The sequence below is a fragment of the Nuphar pumila genome, chromosome 16 (assembly GCF_984573655.1).
Source record: "Nuphar pumila chromosome 16, dmNupPumi1.hap1.1, whole genome shotgun sequence".
Lineage (NCBI taxonomy): Eukaryota > Viridiplantae > Streptophyta > Magnoliopsida > Nymphaeales > Nymphaeaceae > Nuphar > Nuphar pumila.
In genome coordinates, this window is record NC_143264.1 from 3,895,758 (window position 1) to 3,909,847 (window position 14,090).

The following is a 14,090-nucleotide window of genomic DNA, read 5'->3' on the forward strand; positions in this document are numbered from 1 at the left end:
TTTTCGCTCTGACCTTTAGCAGCGCTTCAAACTAAAAGGTCTTTTTAACATGAGCGCACATTGGGCGTCCGTTATATATATATATATATATATATAGTAATGATAAGTTGTTCATGGAGCACCTACTTTCTTTTGATTGGCATTGATCTTTTGAGATCCAATGACTGTGATGCATATTAAATAAACCTGCAGGGGACAAGAGTAACGTCAAACCTTAATTTGGTCTGAGTTATCAGTCATGAAACACATGCTTCACGCCCTTCCTTTTTTTTAACGCTAAACAATGTTTTAGCGATGGTCATAGACTGCCACTAAAAGGGTTGTGTGCAAAAGAATAAAAGGCACGTCAATTCTTTAGTGGCAGTCTTGGACCGTCGCTAAATCACTGTAGCATGGAAAAATAAAGGTGCACATCTGATAACGGCAAACCAAATTAAGGTATATCGTTTACGCCTCTCTCGGACATGTAGCTTACTTAAATTCTAATTGCATGTTTCCCAAATTTTCATTAAAAGGGAAGATTTACTTTCTTAAATGTTACATGGCTCTCTTTCTCTCTCTCTCATGACATCGACGATTGCATGCACACACATGCATCCATTTCCATCCACGTTGGACATAGATGCATGTGAGCATGCCATCATGCTCACACATGTATCCATGGATGATGTCATGCTTGCACATGTATTCATTACTTTTATATATATATATATATATATATATATATATAGAGAGAGAGAGAGAGAGAGAGAGAGAGAAAAGGGAGACCATCCAACCAAAGGAAGGTTAAAAATCTACAACCAATGACGATAGAAAGGCTCACCTTCTCCAATGCTTGAGCATCTCATCAATCAGACCTCATATATTTATTCTTCATAATTTATTTAATAAGAAATATGTTTTACATGAAGACTTTAAGACAGATAGCCCTGTTTTTCGAAATGTGAAAATTAATGGTCGGCTCACAATGCATTTAAAATTTTACAATGCAAAGTATTGTGGGCCAATGATTTTTAGTGCTTTAAAACACGCATCTAAACATCAAAAAATCATAATCCAAAACAAAATCCAATATGTAAAGTTTGATCAATGAAAAACTCGATCTTTGGAGAAGGAACGACGTAGATTATCATCAATTATAGACTTTGGACCATCCTTTGGTTGGACGATCCTTCTTATATATATATATATATAATGCAACAGTGCTATGGGAGCACTTACTCTCCCCTACTAGAGATCATAGTTGTAGGTTGCATCTTTTCAATTAGACCTTGTAGATGTACTTAACACAATTTATTTGATAGGAATCATGTTTTTTATCATGTTTTTCAGACATCAAAATAGGTTTTTTCAAGTCATGAAGGTGAATCAAAATCAATTATTATTCTCCTTTTCTAAATTTTAAATATAAGTAATGGTAATCAAATGCATAACTTTCTACAAGCCAACTATTATTATGTACCTAATCTTAGTATCATGAATCTGATATTAATGTGTATCTTTCTGTGTGCTGCCTATATAATCTTATTATATTCTTTTTATGTTAATGTGTAAATGCAAATGGATGCACCAATCTCAAGTCCACTAAACCCATCCCAAGTAGACAATATGGTGCCACCTCCTCCTCAATGAAGCTTGAGAAGAAGGTGGAGGATTCTCTGATTTTGAAGGTTAACATGAATGGGTTCCCCATAAGCCAGAAGATCGATCTGAAGGCTTATGATGGTAATGTATCGCCGTCTCAAAGGCTTCAACAAGTTTTTGGATGGTATGCACCTCTGCTTCGCTCCAAAACTTAGTTAATCTAATAGCATGACAGCCTTCATTTATCTCTTATCTGAACCCCTCAATGCAGGGAGGGTGTTGTGCGTTCTCCCTGAAAGACAGTTTGTTTGCGTGTTCGGGGGGTCCAAATTAGCGCCACATATATAAGCATGTGGGGCTTGTATCCTTGTGTGTGTCGGCATCACTTAGCATCAGAGTTTGGTGCAGTTGCAAAGACTTAAGTACCCCTTTCCCACCATTCTCGACATGAAACAGTGGTTCAAGAAAATGACAAAAATGTCCTCTATCAAGAAAAGGGAGTTCTGATCTTAAGTCTTCAAAAAGTCTAAACGTTTCATTTTTGCCCTAAGCAGTAAACTCTTATGTTGCCAACGGATCACCCTTTGACGATGCACCATCTGCTGTAACATGAGCTCCTTTTGTTGACGCACCATTTACTGTCGACGTCTGATGTCGTCGGAGCACCCTTTGCCATCGTCTGTTGTCGTTGGAGCACCCTTTGTCGTCGTTCAGAGTTTAGGTTCTCGCCTTGGTTTTTAGCTTGTGTTACAATACATAGTCGCCTTCTTGTTCGTGCCTTGTGTTACAAAACATTCTTGAGTTTGTTCCTACCTCGTGGAGATAACTATAAATCGATTCACTGGTTCGATCATTGGTGGTCGTCATAGGGGCATTTGTCGGCCATCTCTTTTTACAGTCTTCTCTTCTTCTTCATTTTTATTAGGTAGTATGGAAAAAAGGAATGACGCACAAACATTCCAACAAGTGCCATTAAGGCATCGTGAGTACCTTTCCATGTCATCATACTATTATAAAGAACGTATGTCGTCATGAGTACCATTAAGGCATTGTTTTGTTATTGCAGGTGGATGTATTTTTTACGGTTGGAAAATTAAAGATATTTGTAGGGTTGTGGGACCTGCTGACAAGAATGCTTGTTTACAGAAGCGAGGAAAGGCCTCTACCCCATCCAGTATCGTCCATTCACTCAGTATATACAATGTAACGCAAATCACAGTTGTAGTAACACATACCGATTTGTGAGATATTGTATTGTTTGTTAATATTGATTTGTAAGAGATTATGTTGAATTTTAGTATTGATTTGTAATATATTATGTAATATGTATATCAATTTGTAAGATATCATGTGTTTTATAGTGTCAATTTGTAAGCGATTATGTTGAATTATCATATTGATTTGTAATATATTATGTGATATGTATATCGATTTGTAAGATATTATGTGTTTTCTAGTATCAATTTATAAGATATTTGTAGTATGATTTAAAAACATGTGCGTGCAGAAATACATTGTTGCACACTTGTGATGGTGATTTGTGTGTTCAAATCGCTGTTCATTTTAGCGATTTCTATTGAAATCGCTTCACAACATCATATATATAATTAAATCGTTGTCACATGAATCACTACCATCAATACATATCCGTTAAATTGTTTCTTTCATTGGCATGGTAAATGACAACTCGATGCATACTATAAGCAAATAACAAATCATTGTTGCTTTTATACTGTGATTCATTCAATCGTTTCTTTGACTTGCTTAATTAATTTGTATTTGTTGTTATATGCATCTTGAGTAAATCGTAGTAAACGTATGCATTGGCTAACGCAAATTGATATCTTGCTTATGACAGTGGTGAGCTTATCATCTGGTTGCAGTGAAGATGAGGTATCTCAATCAGTGAAAAATTATGGAGAAGTGAACATTTGTACTAATGACGCACCCGAAGAAGTGAACATGTACACTAATGATGCACATGATAAGAAGGGTGCATACATTGAATTCACTTTTGACTTGAATCTTTCAGCAGAAGAAATGCAATTTGATAATAAGGTAGACGATCATGATAGTATACTTGATAAAGGTGCAGGCATTGAGAATGTACATGATAGTACAATGATTATGCCTTAAAACTTGGCTTCAGTGTTAGAAGGTGTTCTTGGTCAAAAAAATGCACAGGATGTTGTGGTGAGAAAGACATATGTTTGTTCTAAGAAAGGTTGGAAGAAGTCAAGTGAAAATCCAACAAGAAACAAACCGGATTAAAGATGTGGTTGTCCAGTGAGAATGGTGATAAGAAGACTTCTGAATGGAAAATATGTACCTCGTACTTTAATCAGTGATCATAACCATGAATTAGCAGCTTCACATATAAGTCCTATGTTAAGGTCACATCGTAAAGTAACGGAAGCGCATACTGCAATTATTGAAATAACTGATAGTGCCGACATTGCACCAAGGAAAACATACAATTTGTGCGTGCATATAGATTGTGGTCGCGAGAATGTTTCATTCACACCTATGGATCTAAGAAACCATTTAATAAGGAAGATGACAGATAACATGAAGAAATAAGAAATATGTTCCTTAGTTGATTACTTACAGAAGAAATCAAGCAATGACCCAGGTTTCTTTAGTGCAATGCAACTGGATGAAAATAGATATGTTGTGAATATGTATGGGCAGATTCAAAGTCAAGAGTAGATTATGAATGCTTAAATGATGTACTTGTTTTTTATACGACAGTGAAGATTAATATTAAATAGTGGTCATTTGCGTAGTTTGTCGGAGTGAACCATCACTCACAGAGTTGCATATTAGGTGGCACTTTTTGAAAGTGTTATAGGATCGAGGCAACGAGCACTAGAGGAGGGGTGAATAGTGCTTGTAAATAACGTCTTTGGAATTTTGCCTATTTTGAGATACACAAAGCAATCACACAAAGAACACAAGAATTTATCCTAGTTTGGTCTTTCCCGACCTACATCCAGTCCCCAAGCAAAACTAGTTTGAGATTTTCACTATCAACCTTGTTTAACTACAAGATCATACACAGACCAAATCTGGTTCCACTTTCAGTAACAAACCTACTGAAAGCAAACAACTCCTTTAAACCAAGGAGTCATTTCCTTTTACAGAAAAATGAAATAAGTAACAACTTACAAACAACCTACGAGCCTTTCTTATAAATGCAAATGAGATGCAATTGGCTTTTGAGGTTGTTGAAATACTCAACTCACGAATTCACTATCTCTCAAAGGAATTTGAGTGAAAAACTAAAGTGAAAAATATCATGTGAGTGAGAAAATGAATATGAATGAAAAGCAAAGAGTAATTCAATGTAATTCGATTGGGTTACATTGCTTTTTTAGTGTGAAATGCACTCATATTTATAGTTGAAAGATTCCATACGTTGAGGTTATGAAAGGGTGTCAAAACTGTCCATTTTGAACGATCAAAACGTTTGAAAAATGAAAAGACACGGCTTTTAAAAGTTTCAGAAAAAACAACAAAATTAGTCGACTGGAACAGTAGTTAGTCGACTGATAATTAACTATTAGTAGACTGACAGTTATCGTCGGTCGACTAATGTGTTTATCAAGCCGTTTAAAATTATGAAGTTTTGAAACTTAGTTGACTAGAGAAAAAATTAGTCGACTGATAATATCATCAGTAGACTGAAAAATCTTTAAGTCGACTGCTGCTAATTTTTTCCGAAAATACATGTTCTGTCCGGTCGACTGATAAAATCATTAGTCGACTGCTGCTTAAGTTTCCAAAAAACTGACATTCTGTCTGGTCGACTGATAAAACCTTTGGTCGACTAATTTGACAAAATGACATTTTGCTTAGAAAATTTGGCGTGAAAGGATTAGTCGGTTGGTGAGTCTATTGGTCGACTTATAAACATGAAAAATTAAATAAAGAGTTTTCTAAAAAGATTTTTATGAAGGGTTCTTTTAGAAAAGTATTTCTAAAGACTTTTTAGGTGAAATGCACTCGAAATATGCACTCTAAGTAAGGCTCTTACAAGAATCTAAGACTTTTAATGATTTTTACATTTGCACGCTAGTCTTCAAAGATTCTTCATCGAATTCTTCAATTCTTGTCATTTTTCTTCAATGCCTTAGCTGAAATGCAGTTGATTCACTTGTTCATCATAAAAAACTTGTACTTGAAGTATCATGTACGGCTTCATTGTCGTAACAATCTCCCCCTTTGTGATGATGACAAACTAATCAAAGATGGAGCATTTAGATGCATAGATGGAGATTTTACTCTCCCTATCAATATGCTGCAAAACATAAGAAGTTAGCACAATCAAAGCATATATATCACATATTGATTATTTTGCATTTCCATCATTACTTCATGCATTTTTAAAACTTTTTCAAGAATGCAATTTTCAATGTCTTTCACATAATGCAATTTTCAATGTTTTCACATGATGCAATTTTCATGTCATGATGCAATATGCAATTTCCATGTGGCATGTTCTTTTTCTCCAATAATTTTCATCCATGTGTTTCCATCCATGTGTCTTTTTCTCATAATTTCTCATGCAAGTTCTATCTTTTTCTCCCCCTTTGTCATAATAAAAAAGAGTAAGTGCAGATATAGCATAAGAAAAAACTGCAAATTCAAGTTCAAAATATTACAACCCAGAAAGTATCAAAGTTCAGTAATGATAGTAAACAAAGTTCAAGAGAAGTGTTGCTTGATCATCTCCTTGAGTTCAACAATATCTTTCTGAATTGAAGAAAGTTGTTGAGTCACATCTTCACGAAAAGTGTGTTGATACAGCTCCAAAGCTTCCATTCTCTGCAAAATTTCATTATTGTCTTGACTAGTAGAGAATTTCTTTCGTTTTGCTTGAGATGAAGGTGTCACAGGAGATGGTGAGGGTTCAGAGGGAGATGGTTCAAATGGTTCAGTTTGATCAAAGTTTAAAGGAGGCAAATATTTGATTTTCATACGTTTAAAAATAGTTTGATTAAAAAACTCCTTTTGTTCAATATATTTTTCATTGGTTAGGGGTACTTTGAAATATCTGAAAATACGAGTAAGAAGACATTCATACAGAAGAAAAGGTTTTTGTTTTCACAAAGTAGTAAAATACACGTTGGCCCAATTTACCCAAATATTTCCAAATAAGATGTAAAGAGTCGTAGAGAGATCTGTGGAGTAGTAATCAAAAGATCCAGTTTTAGGTAGAACATTATGGGCAAGAATTCATCCAGCAATGCGAGCGCGAGTTTGAAGATTGGTATTTTCGAAAGGAGGACAATGAGGTGCACCGGGAAGAAGAATTTGTTCAAAAATTCTTCCATCATTAAGTTCAATAGTATTGAAAAGAGTTTCTGAAGGTGGAATATCTAAGATCTGTCCAAGAAGTTTAGAATCAAACTCAATTTCAACATCGCGAACAAGAGATGAAAGAAATTCAGTTCCATGATCAATTTGTAAATTTTTGTAAAACAAATAGATCAACAAAGGATAATGAAGAGGGTCTGCACCAGCGTCAAAAAGGTGTGAAATGCCTGTAAATAATTCTCTGATTTTATAACGAGAAAATAGGTGAAACAGAATATTTCAGCCTGGTAAAATAGGAAGTGCAGAAATCGATCCAAAAGTAACATATAAAAGAGGATTTCTGAGTAGTCTGAGAGAAAATCCATGATGTGCTTGTGGTGTAGATGGAGGGGTACCTTGTGCGGAGGCTGTTTTCTGACGACGCATGGTTGTTAAGAATGAAACAAATCCACCTATCAAAGAGAATCGATGTTGCAGGGAGTGGTTGATCAATAAAGTCGTTGAGAGGAACAAATAGAGACGCTATTGATGTCGGCTTCCAAATGCTTTAAAAATGACGTCCGATGGGAGGAAGATATCGTCTGGCGTCGTGGAGGATAACCAATGCAACTGAAACACTTTGTGCGATGCGGACAATGTGCCTTCTACGATCAAGGTTTCTGTTAGTGGCCAAAACAATCGGTAGTAACAACCCATCGAAAAGGGATGTCGAGTTTCCACGGATTTTAGGCAAAAGGGAAGAGGCGATAAAGGGTTCGACGAACAAGAGGTGACGCGGTGGATGACGGCAGGTGAGAAGATGTTGTTGCAAGTGTCGCAAACGTCGTTGGCTGAAGAGGCACCCTGTCACGGCAAGAGGATTCCGGCGAGGAGGAGTTCATCTAGCACTCCTAGGGGTTTTCAGAAGAGATAGATAGAGAGAGAGAGAGAGAGAGAGAGAGAGAGAGAGAGAGAGAGGTTCGTTTATGGAAAGGGGAAAACATATGGGCATAAAAATGAAACGATGCGTTAAAAAAGAACAAAAACGAAGGGGTATCAGGTTTCTTCAGTAAAGCTTTTTAAAACATTAGTCGACTAGAAGTTTATCGGTCGACTAAAAAGGTGCATTTTTGAGATTTTTTTCAAAAACACTATTTTTAAAAACAAATTTTATAAATCTAAAAATGAGCAAATGCCTACTTCTCTCCTAATTCTCATAAAATCTTCATTTTTAAGTGGTTTAGTGAGGATATCGGCATGTTGTTCATTAGTGGATATAAAATTTAACGAAATTTCTCCTTTTAACACATGATCTCGTAAGAAATGATGTCTAACTTCAATATGCTTAGTTCTTGAGTGCTGAACAGGATTTTTCGAAAGATTTATAGCACTAGTGTTATCACAATAAATAGTTGTTGTGGAGTAATTCAAACCAAAATCTTTTAAGGTCTGTTTCACCCATAGTACTTGAGAACACGCTAAACTAGCCGCTATATATTCTGCTTCAGTTGTTGAGAGTGACACTGAATTTTGCTTTTTACTAAACCAAGAGACTAAGGAATTTCCTAAGAAATAACAAGTTCCGCTAGTACTCTTGCGATCAGATTTACTTTCTGCAAAATCTGCATCACTATATGAAACTAAATCAAAGGAAGATGATTTTGGGTAAATCAAACCAAAATCTGAAGTATCTTTCAAGTAACGAAGAATTTGTTTTACTGCAGTTAAATGAGATTCCTTTGAATTAGCTTGAAATCTAGCACACATACAAACACTAAACATTATATCAGGTCGACTAGCAGTTAAGTATAATAGAGATCCAATCATACCTCTATAGAGCTTAGTATCTACATTTTTACCATTTTCATCTTTATCAAGAGAAGTAGTTGTGCTCATAGGATTTCTTTTTTATTTCAATGAGTCCAACCCAAATCTCTTGAGAAGTTCTTTTGTATACTTAGCCTGGTTGATGAAGATTCCTTCTTCAGTTTGCTTTATTTAAAGTCCAAGGAAGTAGTTTAATTCGCCCATCAAGATCATTTCAAACTCTTTCAGCATAGCTTTAGCAAATTCTTTACAAAGAGAATCATTAGTAGAACCAAATATTATGTCATCAAAATAAATTTGCACAATAAGAATATATGAATTAAGATTTTTAATAAATAAAGTAGAGTCTACCGACCAATGGAAAAACCAGATTGTTCTAGAAAATTTCGTAGTCTTTCATACCACGCTCTTGGTGCTTGTTTAAGTCCGTACAAAGCCCTTTTTAATTTATAGACTTTTTCTGGATATTTCTCACTTTCAAAGCTTGGAGGTTGCTCTACATAAACTTCTTCATTGATGTGTCTATTTAAGAATGCACTCTTAACATCAATTTAATATAACTTAAAATTCATGAAACTAGCAAAAGCAAACATCATTCGAATTGACTCCAATCGAGCCACGGGTGCATAGGCTTCATCAAAATCTACGTCTTCTTATTGATTATAGCCTTGTGCTATTAGTCTTGCTTTGTTTCGAATGACTTCGCCATTTTCTTCAAGCTTATTTCGGAAGACCCATCTTTTTTCGATTACTGGATGATCATTTGGTCTATCAACTAGATCCCATACATCATTCCTAGTAAATTGGTTAAGTTCTTCAGACATGGCCAAAAGCCAAAATTCATCATCACTGGCTTCATTGATATTCTTTGGTTCTATTTTAGATATGAAAGCAATATTTGTAATATATTGCAATTGCCTTCTAGTTTGGACACCATTCTTTATTTCACCAATAACTTGTTTATGTAGATGATTGGGAACTTCTTTCCAAACCGGTTGAAGAGGAACATTTTCTTGAGAAGTACTCTCTATCAAATGTTCTTCTTGAAGTATGACTTCTTCTCCTTCGCTTAGAGGTATAACCTGCTCACAATTCTCATTAAATGCAACATGTAAAGATTCTTCAATGCAAGATGTTCTTTTATTAAAAACACGATAAGCTTTACTTCTAGAAGAATATCCAAGAAATATTGATTCATCTTATTTTGAATCAAACTTATCAAGATTATCTTTGGTATTTAACAAGAAGCATTTACTACCAAAAATTTTGAAATATGAGATCTTTGGTATACGATCATAATACAATTCAAAACATGTTTTATGTAAGATTGGTCGAATAAGAACACAGTTTAAAATATAACATGTTGTATTTATTGCTTCAGCCCAAAAGTATTTAGGTAAATTTTTTTCTTAAAGCATGGTTCTAGCACATTCTTGCAAAGTTTTATTTTTTCTTTCAACAACTCCATTTTGTGGAGCCGCTCTAGGAAAAGCAAAGTTGTGAGATATACCATGTAAATCACAATACTTTAGAAAAGGTTCATTTTTAAATTCACCACCATGATCACTATGAATTTTAATTATGGATGTAGATTTTTCATTTGTAATTCTTCTACAAAGTTTGGAAAATTCAGAAAAAGCATCATTTTTGCTTTTTAGAAAAATTGCCCATGTAAATCGAGAATAATCATCTACTATAACAAAAGCATACTTGCTACCATTCAAACTTTGAATTCTAGATGGTCCAAATAGATCTAAATGTAAAAGTTCAAGAGGACGTTTTGTTGAAACTATATCTTTTGCTTTAAAAGAACTCTTGATTTGTTTACCCATTTGGCAAGCATCACATAAGTGATCCTTCTTATATGGTATTCTAGGTAGGCCTCTAACAAGATCATTCTTGGATAACTTGGAAATAATTTTAAAGTTAACATGTCCAAGTCTCTTGTGCCATAACCATTGAATTTCATTTGAAACAATAAGACATTTTTCATTAAAAGTGGGTAACTCATCTAGATAAAGTTCATACACATTGTTCCTTCTTTTACCTTTAAAAATGATCTTTTTAGATTGAAAATCAGAAATTAAGCATAAATCATGTTCAAAAGAAACAAGAAAACCTTTATCACATAATTGACTAATGGATAATAAATTATGTATTAAACCATCTACTAAAAGAACATTTTCTATCAAGGGAAATTTTGGATTACCAATGTTACCGGTACCGATTACTTTTCCCTTGTTATTGTCACCAAAGGTGACGGTTCCTCCATCCTTACTTTGAAGGGTGGAAAATAACTCCAGCCTTCCAGTCATATGTTTGGAACAACCGTTGTCCAATATCCATTTGATCCTTATTTTGTGTACATATAACAAAATTAAAAGACAAAACATTTGACCCCTTTCTATTTTTGGGTCTATGGGAGTTAGTCTTAGGAACCCATATCCATTTGGATTTTGGTTTCCTTTGATAATAAATATTCTTTCTATAAAAAGATTTAGCTTTTCTAGAGTAATCATGTCTAGTCTTATAAGCATTATAAGTTCCACGATTAGATGCATTTCTACTATAACTAGAAAATTTAGTCCTTTGAATAAATGGTTGAGAATATTGTCTTTGATTCTTCACCACATAGTTTGGTCTATTTTGAGTATCAAAGAAGCTATAACCCAATCCAGTTTTATTAACCGAGCATCTTTGAGAACCAAGAAGTCTTTCTAGATTCTCTTGTTCATTTGTGAATTTGGTCACTATAGAAAGAAGATCATTTGATTTTTCTTTTAGACTAGTTATTTCTTTTTGTAAGAGATTGGTTCTAATTCCAATTTCTTTTATCTCAAATGTTTGACAAGAGTTTTCCTTCTTGAGATCTTCTATCTCTTGAAGTAACACTTTGTTGTGAGAGTCAAGAGTTGAATTTACAGTTTTTAACTCTTTGTTTTTAGAACTTAGACTCTTAAATTTAGCATATAAATCATTAAGTCCTTCTAATAAATCATCATACTCAAATTGACTTACCGAGTCTTTTTGTGCTACAAAGCACATGTTGGCGACTTCTTCATTTGATTCTTCATCGAAAGAGGAGTCACTATCATCCCAACATGCTTGAAATGCCTTTTTCTTCTTGAATTGGTCATTGGTCTTGATTTTGAGAAGAGGGCAATCTTTCTTGATGTGTCATGCCTTTTTGCAGTTAAAGCACTTGACTTCATTTGGATTGGAAGAATTCGCTTTCTTTACCTTTATTTGAAATCTTTCCTTTTTGATGAATCTTTTGAATTGCCTTATAATGAGGGCAATATCTTCATCTTTATCTTCTTCTGAATTTTCAGAGTCAAAAGTAGCCTTAAAAGCAAGAGATTTCTTCTTGGGTTCTTCTTCTTGTCTGTCTTGAAGTTGGACTTCATATGCCATTAAGTTACCAACCAAATCTTCAAGAGTGAGAGTGTTTAAATCATTTGCTTCCTCTATAGCTGTGGTTTTTCTCTCCCATTCAGGAGTTAAACACCTTAGGATTTTTCTGACTAAATCCACTTGTGAATATTCTTTTCCAAGGGATTTTAGAGTGTTAGTAATATCAGTCATTCTAGTTACCATGTTCGATATAGATTCATTTTGTTTCATTTTAAATAATTCAAATTGATGAACTAAAGAAGCAATTTTAGATTCATTTACCTTTGACGTACCTTCGTGAGTCACGAGAAGAGTATGCCAGATTTTACATGTTGTAGAGCATTGAGAGATGCGATTGAACTCTACCTTGTCAACGGCACAATACAATGCATTCATAGCTTTGGCATTAAGTGAAGCAGTCTTCTTTTCTTCATCGGTCCATTGACTGAAATCAGTTGATGGCATTTGGTACTTTTCTGAAACAACTCTCCAAATTTCGAGATCCATGGATTGTAAGAATATTATCATTCTCACTTTCTAGTATCTATAGTTTGTTTCGTTGAAGAGAAGAGGACGAACAAAGGAGCATCATTCTTTGTGCTGAGATGATGTTGTTGGCATGCTAGATGATGGTAAGATCAAAATATAGCTAACCTGCTCTGATACCAAATGAAAGTATTATAGGATCGAGACAACGAGCACTAGAGGGGGGGGGGTGAATAGTGCTTGTAAATAGCGTCTTTGGAATTTTGACAGATTTTGAGATACACAAATCAATCACACAAAGAACATAAGAATTTGCCCCCCCCCCCTTCACATGAATCCTAGCTACGCCTCTGGGGTTATCATTTATGATGGAGCATCCATGGACTCTAAATATGCTTTTGAAGTATTGGATCGAACATACTGTGACATCTTGGAATGTAATCAACCTTTTGGAGGAATTGTAGTTGTTTCGGGAGGGGATTTTAGACAAGTGTTGAATGTTATTCCAAAAGCTTCTAGAGGTGGCATAATTGAACTCTTAAATCAAAGGTTTGGTCTTTTTTGCATGTTTTAAAGTTAACACAGAATATGAGAGCGTTTGCAGATACAAGGTATGCTAGACATGTCTTAGGCATAGAAAATGGACTAGCCTCCACAGTGGATGAAACTTTGGTTCAACATCTTAGGAAATTATTAATATTGATGAAGAAGATGATATAGTCAAAGATTATGTAAACTAATTAAGTTTGTTAACAAAGACATTAAAAGTAATAATAACAACCATCAATGGTTAATTGATTGAGACATTTTGGCTACTGCAAATGACAATGCTGATTTAATAAACAACTAATTACCATCACAATTTGACAATGAAGAGGTAGTTTACTATAGATTTGATAGTGCAGGTGAAGAGTCTCACAATTTCTACCCAGAAGAGTTTTTGTATACTTTATCACTTTCTGGTTTTCCACCACATAAATTGGTATTGAAGAGAAGTTGACTGATTATATTATTAAGGATTTTAATTAAAAGGATAGTTTATGTAATGAAACAAGATTAGTGTGACAAAACTTTAGACCAAATGTAATCCCAACTATCATTATGACTGGACCAAAGAGAGGTGAACATGTTTTTATTTATAGAATTCCTTTAAATACTGTAGAAACTGTTGTTGCTTTATTTGCTATGACAATAAATAAAGCACAAGGACAAACGATACCAAGAATTGGTATATGTTTGCTCATGATCAGCTATATGTTGCATTGTCTCGGGGTAAAGATTAAAAAAAATTTAAGCTTTATGTGGGTCGACATAAGGTTGTTCATGAAAGAGAAGTATACATCAAAAATATATTTTACAAAGAAATATTGCTAAACTGAATATGGTTTTTGAATTGCTTAATATACGTAAAAGGAAGATGTACATGAATATACTTTACAACAAAATTTACTAAACTATATTTTGTTTAATTGTTCGATTTGTAGTTCACAACAAGTGTTATG